This window comes from Bubalus kerabau, chromosome 10 (genome assembly GCF_029407905.1).
Source record: "Bubalus kerabau isolate K-KA32 ecotype Philippines breed swamp buffalo chromosome 10, PCC_UOA_SB_1v2, whole genome shotgun sequence".
Taxonomy (NCBI): domain Eukaryota; kingdom Metazoa; phylum Chordata; class Mammalia; order Artiodactyla; family Bovidae; genus Bubalus; species Bubalus kerabau.
This window is the reverse complement of record NC_073633.1, coordinates 95,895,410-95,902,784: the sequence shown is the minus strand read 5'-3', so window position 1 is coordinate 95,902,784 and position 7,375 is coordinate 95,895,410. Positions and strand designations below refer to the sequence as shown.

Below are 7,375 nucleotides of genomic sequence, written 5' to 3'. Positions count from 1 at the left end.
CGGAACAGGACAGTACTTGCCAGGTGTTTCGCATCCATCTCTCTCAATCCTTAGAGCCCTCTGCCTGAGATGCTATCATCTCTTTCACTGCGAATGAGAAAACAAAGACCACTTAAATCTCCCTTAAGTCCACAATGAATCAGCTGCAGAACTGAGATTTAAACTTGCAAATATGTGACTGAGAAGCACCTGCTTCTGCACTCCAACACATTGCCCCTATCCAGAATCAGTCAAAGAAAAGGCATCCTGAAATGGAGCAGGACCCCGAGGGGCTCCTGAGGACAAAAGCCTTTCTATGTCCCCTTCCCTGAGTTCCTAAGGGCAGGCCCAAACAGCTGCTAATCAGGTAAGAGTCCCTTGGACTGCAAGGAGATCCAACCAGTCCATCCTAAAGGAGATCAGTCCTGGGTGTTCATTGGTAGGACTGATGTTGAAGCTGAAACGTCAATACTTTGGCCACCTCATGTGAAGAGCTGACTCATCAGAAAAGACCCTGAGGTTGGGAAAGACTGAAGGCAGGAGGAAAAGGGGATAACAGAGGATGAGATGGTTGAATGGCATCACCAACTCAATGGACATGAGTTTGGGTAAACTCCAGGAATTGGTGATGGACAGGGAGGCCTGGCATGCTGCAGTTCATGGGGTTGCAAAGAGTAGGACACGACTGAGCGACTGAACTGAACTGAACTGAATCAGGTAAGGGAGGGCATGCTAAAACAAGGAAGGAGCAGTCGAGAAATAGCAGTGCAGCTTTGGGCCAGGGTCCTGGTAGAGGGATACACATAAATCTTGAAGCTCTTCAGCAGAATGAAACCATTCCCCTGCCCCGCCCCACTCCACACCACATGGAAGATGTTTCAGAGAGAAGGGCACAGTTCAATAGCCTCGAGAACCATAGATCATCAGACCATAGATGCCAGAGGATCTCTGGATTGAAGGAACGCAGGCCCTGCACATACCATGCTCCTTATAAAGCAAGCCTGCTGCTGCTGCTGCTAAGTCACTTCAGTTGTGTCCAGCTCTGTGCGACCCCACAGACGGTGGCCCACCAGGCTCCCCCGTCCCTGGGATTCTCCAGGCAAGAACACTGGAGTGGGTTGCCATTTCCTTCTCCAATGCATGAAAGTGAAAAGTGAAAGTGAAGTCGCTCAGTCATGTCCAATCCTCAGCGACCCCATGGACTGCAGCCTTCCAGGCTCCTCTGTCCATGGGATTTCCCAGGCAGGAGTACTGGAGTGGGGTGCCATTGCCTTCTCCTATAAAGCAAGCCTACCCCTTGACAATAAAACTCACAAACCCCCCTGGGCTGGGACACCCAGTATTGAGGGTTTTAGCCTGCTATGCCTTCCTCTCCTTTGCCTGGCAAAACAAGAAAGCTATTCTTTTCAATTTCACCTATAACTCTTGCCTCTGAGGTTCAATTCAGCACTGGGGTACAGAGGCTAAATTTTGGCATCAATCCTTCTGAACTTTCTGGAGAGAAACAGTCATTTGACTTCTGCCTACAAAATGAGACCTCTCTTCTGTTCTTCAGCAAGTAGCAGCAGGATCCACGTTACCTGAAGCTTTTACTAGGCTGAGTCTCCTACAATTACTCCTCTAGGTAAACCATGGTTCTCTCTTCAGCACCTGTGGTAAAACCATTTGACTTGAAAGGTGTGATGTGGGTAGTGATTCCTAACATTTCACAATTAGAATTGACCAAACTGGGTATACCAACAGAAACGTTCAAGGCATCTCCAACATAATGCATCTGTCTCTACAAAAGAAATAAGTTTAAGCTTCAAGACTTATAACTGCCAAAGAAACCAATGACGGTGTTCTGCGTACTTATTTTTTCCAAGGGACATCAGCTATAGCTCACAATCAGATAATAATGGGATGAGGGAAGCAGAAAGCAATAATGTTATTTTTGCAGCCCTAAGTCAAGCAAAATGACAAGCATAAATCATTCTACTTTTAACCATGAGCTGATGGGACAGTGAAGTTCTAAAATCTTTTCGGGAGAATGAGCCACTACTCCATTCTAAAATGCTGCTTGCTTTCTCCAATCACCCAAGGGTGGGACTGGATGAAATTGTTGGAGAAAGAGAACAAATATTTGAAGATTTAAAGGAGAAATGTTAGTGAGGAGAAAAATATGGAAGAATAAAAAACATATATGTGTGTGTGTATTTATATACATGCATAAACATATATATTACATATATATTTTGTTGTTTAGTTGCTAACTCATATCTGACTCTTTTGCAACCCATGGATTATAGCCAAACAGGCTCCTCAGTACATGGGATTTCCCAGACAAGAATTCTAGAGTGGGTTGCTATTTCCTTCCCCAGGGGATCTTCCTGACCCAGGGATTGAACCCACGTCTCCTTGGCAGGCAGATTCTTTACCACTGAGCTACCAGAGAAGCCCATTTACATATATGTATACTGGGGTGCTCCTGGGGTTGGTGATGGATAGGGAGGCCTGGCATACTGCAGGCATACTCCATGGGGTTGCAAAGAGTTGGACATGACTGAGTCACTGAACTGAACTGATCCTGGGTAATGGAGGATGAGATGATTGGATAGCATTACTGACTCAATGGACATGAATTTGACCAAACTCCGGGAGATATTAAAGGACAGGGAAATCTGGTGTGCTGCAGTACATGGGGTCACGAAGAGTCAGACACCACTTAGCGCCTGAACAACAACAATACACATACAAATGCATTCATGTTTTTTCTATCAACCTCTCCTTTAATCTTTCCTGATTTAGTCCTATGAAGTTTTGTAGAAACCAGTTTCATGATGTGATACACTGTATACTTGAGTGGTATTTTTACACATTAGTTTGCTCCATTTATCACTTTACAATTGTGTACAGTCCCTTGTCCCTTGGAATGTAAATATTAATTTATTGGCATACTGATATTTTATATTACTGAACAGCATTAAATTTAGAAACGTCCCCAGGTGCTGCCAGCTTTCTCATAATCAAAGGACTAAATGGGAGGTCAAATTACTTCATCGAATCTGCACCCACAGTCCTGTGGTTTGGTGGCAAGAATGTCATCAGCAGAGCCATTGGTGCCACAGCAACCCCCGTCTCTGCACATTTGCAAATTACAGATTCCCATCCTCGCTCTGATTAGCTCCTGAAGTGCTGAACAAGAACTTGTAATTACGCACTGCAGTCCACTCTCCCGACAGACTGACATTACCATTTGTATCCAAGCCCATCGAGCTACAGAATGTAACCGTACTGTTGAATGAAATTAGTTCATTTGGATCCACTTGTATTAATGGAATGTGTCATTTATATTGCAGAATTGGTTTTGTCTTTTATTCAAGGCTGTGCTTAGCCTCCAGAGCTGGGGACAGATTATTCCCTCAGTGTACCAGACTGAACAATCGCTCTTCCTTGGAGCTCCTGGCAAAGGGTGGTTTAGTGGGCGGTGAAATGTTCTTTGAGTTAGAGAATCTCTCTTGTCCTGAAAGCACCACCAGCTCTTTTGATAATATAAGACAGAACCTCTAATCGGACAAATAAACCAAAATGTCTGAAGGACCCACTGAATCATCCATCATTGCAAGAATCATGAAACAGATCATATCCCAGGGTAAGGATAATGGTTGCAAAAGATCACTTTCCAATGTTTTGAAAACCTCTGGAAAAAGTATAGTTATGGATTACTAATGACTCATTGACTTTTCTTCTACATATGCTATTCTTAGGGGGTTATATCCCAGCTTACCTGGAGAGTCCAAGCCTGTTCAATTCATTTCACTTTTTCTCCTGTGCTATTTTGGCTTCATTCCATGTTAACAGTTTATTTGCAAGTTCTTATGTATCAGCATTCCTCTGCCTTTTGCTAGGACTCCAAGTGCTTCTTGGCATTTTCTTAGATCACCACAGATTTTCAGACTTCAACATCTATTCCTCCATCATTTTTGGTGGTGAAGGCGTTAGTCGCTTAATCATGTCCAACTCTTTGCAATCTCATGGACTGTAGCCTGCCAGGCTCCTCCATCCTTGGAATTCTCCAGGCAAGAATACTGGATTGGGTAGCCATTCCCTTCTCCAGGGGATCTCCCCGACCCAGGAACTGAACCCAGGTCTCCCATAATGCAGGCAGATTCTTTACTGTCTGAGCCACCCGGGAAGCCCACAGAGCAGATTGCATAGATGTAATTTCTAATGTGTGCGAGCTTCCATTCTATAGGAAACAGATGTGGAACTAACAGAGATACAGTGGGGGTGGGGGAGAACGGAGGAATTGGGGGTAATATACGAGCATCTAAACAAATGTTTGTGCTCAGTTGCTCAGTTGTGTCCAGCTCCTTGTGACCCCGTGGACTGTAGCTCACCAGGCCCCTCTGTCCATGAGATTTCCCAGGCAAGAAAACTGGTGTGGGTTGCCAATTCCTCCTCTAGGGCATCTTCCTGACACAGGGATTGAACCCACATCTCCTGGTTCTCCTGCATTGTCAGGCAGATCCTTTTACCACTGAGCCACCTGGGAAGCCCCAAGTAAACATTAAATGTACCATTTAACACTGTATATGTATTAAAATAGGCTCTGCTGCAATCCCACTGTCGTGTACTAGACTTATTTGTCCTATTTGCCAACCTTGAAATAAATAAACTTTACCATAAATAGCACTGTTTCTCTCTGGGATAAGTGCCCATTGCAAGAATTATAAAATTTTATTGTTTTTGAACAGAGGCTTAAACATCGACCCGTCACTTAAACTATTATATTCTGTTTCCATACTTGTACAACGATGATGACAGATGATATTTTATAGAGGGCTTATTCTACGCCAGGCACAGTGCTGTGAGTTTTATATGTATCGTTTCCTCATAACAGTCATCTGGGGATATAGCCTACAGTCATCTCCATTTTATAAGAAAACAGGGGCTTGGACACATTGGAAAGCTTTCCCCAAGGTAGGCCATAACTTCCCAAGCAGTCAGACTCGAGAGCCCATACTCTTACCAACTACTGATTTTGGTAGCTTATGAATTACAACTGAAACAACTATTTATTACAGAACTCTTCTTTGAGAGTCAGTCTCAAAACTTTCATAAAGTAAAAACGCTGGATTAATCATTATTTTTAAAGTTCTTTTATTTATTCATTTGATTGGAGTATAGTTGCTTTACAAGGTTGTTAGTTTCTAGTGTCCAGAAAAGGGAATCAGCTAGATGGATACAGACAGCCCCTTTTTTTGGATTTTCTTGCCATTGAGCTCGCTGGGGGCCACTGAGTAGAGTTCCCTGTACTATACGGTAGGCTCTTGCTAGCTAACTGTTTTATAGGTAGTGTCACTGGTGTATATATGTCAATCCCTTCCCTTTGAGCTTGGAAAGTTCATCCAGTTGAGGCAAGAGGTCTGAAATCAGGGGGAAACCTGGATTGGAGCAGGGCACAAGCCCCAATCCTTAAGCACAGGTCAGTTCATTATTAGGTTGATCGAGTAGGTTGAACTAGTAAACGGGGGAAAGTTTGCAAAGATTAGGGAGCTCAGTGTTCAGACTGAGAAAGATGGGAGGTGGAGTTTGTCACTCATTAATAAAACAGTTACCTAGTACAGAAGAACGCTAGGCTGACCCATTTCAAATAGCACTATATTTAACAGCAAAGAATCCACTTCTGGTAACCTGAGATGGCGAGTGGTAAAAAAATCATTTGGAGGGCCAATGCTTTTGCAGCTTTAAAGCACTTAGACCATGAGGAGAAACAACTCAGAGACTCAAGCGAGCCTGGGAACTGATCCCACTCTTGTGCCCTTTGCTTGCTCACCCAGGTGCTCTGGTGCAAGGGCCAGATCCTGACCTTCACAGGAGGAATGTCCTCGGGTCTCTGTTTATGTCTCCAGCAGCTGTTTCGTAATATTTTTCTTGGAGATGGGTTGGGGAGCTTAAGCTTCAGTACAAATTTCACATCACTTGTCTGCAGACTATTTCACTTGCTGTGTTTCAAATGGACCTGGTCAGACTACCAAGGAAGAAAAAGCAATCAGAAGATCCCTTGTGCAACAGAGCTGGGTTAGCCTTTTCTGTTGTCTTTTTGTTTTTTTCTTACTTCTTTCTTTTTAACAGGATAATTAAGAATCCTTCCAGAACCTGGAACCGGATACTCTTATCTGGTTAACATTCTTTTGTGATCAACTCAAGACTGAGCAGATCAGATACTATTATGACAAGTCTTTTGCTCTACAGCTTGGGTCTCACCATGGAGCTAAGCATGTGACAGGAACACAGATGAGGCAGGGAGAGCAACCGCCCTGCTGGAGCTGCGAGTTATTTTTAATTACTCTCAATCTCCTCCCTGACACCAGGCAGTTTTATCATGTAGCTAAGCTGGAATGGTGCTTATTTGCCAAAAGGCCTCAGGGATATATTGGTAGGAAACTGCTTGAACAGGTCCCTCCGAAGATGCTTTAAGCAGAGTCAATGCATGAGAGAGACACACTGCTGGATATTTCGAAGATGCAAGCATCTCTCAATCCTACTTTCTACTTCGTTCCAAATTGTTACACTGATCCAAACAGTCATGTTACTTATTTCACAGTCCCAACAGTGCTTCTCCTGGCCAGGTCTTCTATCCTCTCTGGTCTTCGGGTTCTGGATTAGTGTGAAGAGCATGTGTACTCCTCTCTCTCAGGAGTGCTACAATGCATCAAGAAGAGGGGAGGGTTTCCTTCCGAGTCTTCCACACTGTGTTTGATTCCCTCTGATGTCCTCTCTACACAAGCTTTTTGTGAGGCCACTGACCTCCTGCTGTCTGCTACACTAGATCCCCAAATGTGTACAGTCTTCCTGATCTCTCTTCTAAGTGTGCATTTCCAACAGCATAAGGTGCGTCTCCACTTCATTTTTCAGCCATTGCCTCAAATTCGACTAATCCCAACGATCCCTAAGTAGACCCCTTTTCTCAAGAGACCGTGTTGACAGTGTTATCACTTAACTTTGATTCTCTTAGGGTGAACCCCATGAAAACATCTCTGGGAAACAGAAAAGAAGCTCTTGGTTTACCAACGTGTTTACTATTGGCATGCATTTGGGCTTTTCCAATGCAACTAGATCTACAGTCCCCAGGTTTGGATTGTAGGTCGGTGTTCCCTACATCTCTGAGCACTGTACACTCAGCAACAGGTAAAGGCTGGTTGAGATCTACAGCAGAACCCTGAACTGATAGCATAAAAGGGCCTTACCATAGATTTCTTCTTCTATCTTTTTGGAGGCTGTTATTTCTCTGGTTTGTTTTCTAAATGCTTCAGTTCATTGATTGAATAGCAGAAAGACTCAACATTTGTCTTTATTTTAGTTTTGTACTAGCTCTTCAGAGAAGGAACTCAGTTCTCTGAAAATTTACTCA

General features: G+C 43.7%; 1 protein-coding gene across 1 annotated transcript in view; it reads right to left on the bottom strand.

Moving 5' to 3' along the window:
* Nucleotides 1–7,375, bottom strand: part of LOC129622140 (neurexin-3-beta) — a 612,931-nt gene that overhangs the window by 366,353 nt on the left and 239,203 nt on the right. The gene's annotated exons all lie outside the window — the stretch shown is intronic.